Source organism: Castor canadensis, chromosome 8, assembly GCF_047511655.1.
Source record: "Castor canadensis chromosome 8, mCasCan1.hap1v2, whole genome shotgun sequence".
Classification (NCBI taxonomy): Eukaryota; Metazoa; Chordata; class Mammalia; order Rodentia; family Castoridae; genus Castor; species Castor canadensis.
In genome coordinates this window covers 149,259,836-149,262,444 of record NC_133393.1, presented here as the reverse complement: position 1 = coordinate 149,262,444, position 2,609 = coordinate 149,259,836, and positions in this window count along the sequence as shown.

Here is a 2,609-nt window from a genome sequence, read left to right as displayed (position 1 = left end):
CCTGAAGGAGTTCCTTCATGGAACTCCTTGACAAATGTAGGGGCCAGTGACTCAGGTATGGCAATGTGGCCATCAGCAAACTTCCACCATCCATCTGGTAGAAAATTTCCCTCCTCAGTCTTAAACCAAGCCTGTTCTTGTGGTGTGTACTGTGGTCCCATTCAGCTAAGGCACATGGGAAAAAGGCAGCTGTCAGGGCAGTTGGGGCTGGTCCCCACTTGTTTGGCCACTTTGTTAGCTTTCTTGTTTCCCTGGGCAATTGTTGCATCTTCCTTCTGGTGCCCTTGGCAGTGCATAACTGCCACCCATTTAAGAGCCCACACAGTGTCTAGCAGTTCAAGGATTTCCTGCCCATACTTGATACTTTTTCCTCCCGAATTAATGAGTCCCTCTCTTTATATAAGGCCCCATGGACATAAATGGTTGTGAAGGCATATTTAGAGTCAGTGAGGTTGTTTACCTGTACTCCTGCAGTGAGCTGTAGTGCCCTCTTGAGGGCAGCAAGTTCAGCCTTTTGTGCAAAAGTTCCAACCGGCAGCCGGTGAGCCTCAGGACTGAGTCCAGAGTTACAATTGCATACCCAGCAAAGTGTGTGCCATCCCAAACAAAGCTGCTGCCATCTGTGAAATACTCAGTGTCTGGATGGCTGATAGGCTGATTGGTTAGATCTGGCCAGCTTGAGAAAACCTCATTCATAACCTCTAAGCAGTTGTGCTCTGGGGGCCTGAGTCATTCAATAGAGTGGCTGGGTTTAGTGGCTGAGAGTTGGTCAGCCAATAATATCCCTTATACTCTGTGAGTGTCAGGATGGAGTGCGGAACCAGACAGTGAGTTCTTGCCCTAGGGTGAACTTGTCTGCTTCTGTCACCAGGGTAGCAGTGGCTGCTAGGGCACCCAGGCATGGCAGCCAGCCTCGGGAAACAGCATTAAGTTGTTTGACAAGTAAGCCACTGGAAGGTGCCAGGAGCCCAGTAGTTGAGTCAAGACCCCAATAGCTGTTCCTGTTCACTCAGGGGCATACAGGAAAAAGGGCTTCATCACATCCGGCAGGCCTACAGCAGGGATATTTGTGAGTGCCTTCTTGATTTCTTTAAAGGCTTTCTCTTATTCTTCCCGTAAGGGAACCATAGGGCTCCCTTTCTTCCCCCTTTGTGGCTTCATAGAGGGGTTTGGCCAAGAGGGAGTAGTTAGGGATCCAGATTCAGCAGAAACTTCCCACTCCCCAAAACTCTCTGAGTTGCCAGCGAGTCTTAAGGGCTGGGATGAAACAGGCAGCCTGTTTCCTGTCATGGGCAAGCCTGTGTTGCCCCTGGGACAGGTGAAAGCTGAGGTATTTGATGGTCTCTTGGCAAATCTGGGTCTTTTTCCTAGAGACTTTGTATCCTGACTCCCATAAAAGAGAAAGGAGGAGGTGAGTCCCTTCCATACAGTCTTCCTGAGTTGGTCCAGCCAGCAGGAGGTCATCTATGTACTGGAGGAGTGTTCAACCATGCTGGTCAGCTGAGAAGTCTTTGTGGTCAGATGCCAAGGCAGGCAGATGAATGTAGATGAATTTTTGAAACCTTGTGGCAACCAAGTTCAGGTTAGTTGCCTCTTTATTCCATTATTAGGCTTTTCCCACTGGAAGGCAAAAATAGGACATCTCTGTGGGGCTAGGTGGATGCAGAGGAATGCGTCCTTAAGATTGAGGCAGGTAAAAAACTTTGCCTCTGCTGGGACAAGGCCTAAAAGCATGTAAGGATTTGGGACTATGTGGTGCAAAGTGATAGTTGCTGAATTTACTGCCCGGAGGTCCTGAACTGGCCTGAAATCCTTGGTCCCTGGTTTCTGGACTGGTAATAAGGGGGTGTTCCAGGATGACTGGCAATGTTGGAGGATCCCATATTTTAGGAGTCTGTCGAAGTATTTTTGAATTCTGACCTGGGCCTTGCAGGGAATGAAGTACTGGTTTCAGCTGATGGGGTTGGCTTCCAGTTTTAGTTCCACCATTACTGGGGCATGTTTCAGGCCAGACCTGGGGGGTTATCTTCAGCCTATACACATGGAATCTTGAAGGGAAGCTCAGGAATCTCAGGAGGCCTCCCTTCAAGGACATAGAGCTGCCATTCCTCTTCCGTGCAACTGTGAGAATTAGAGTCTTTGCTTCAGGTCCTCTCAACTTTAAGGTTGCTAATCAAAAGTTATCTGTACCCCCAGTTTGCATAACAAGTCCCTGCCTATCAGACCCACAGGGAGATAAAGGAATTCATGCCTTACTTCATGACTCCCAAGATTGCATCGTCTAGCCAGTAAGAAGGGGCGGTAGACCCAGTTCCTTGTAGCCCTAATAGTTGTATGCCTTTTGGAAAGAGGGCTCACTGTTTGGGTCACAAATGAATGCTCAGTGTCTGTGTCCACCATGAGGTCAACAGGATGGCCCCCTATTTTCATTTGGACCACAGGCTCTTAGGACCCTAATAGAATGGAGCCTGCTCTGTCCTATTCCTCCTCATAGCCTTCCAGGCCTGCCAGACCAACAGTGTTTTCCTCACTGCCTTCCTGAGGATGGGCTGATACTTTCCCTCAACAATTTGGCCTCTGCCCCTGGTCTGGGGGGCCTTCTGGGAATC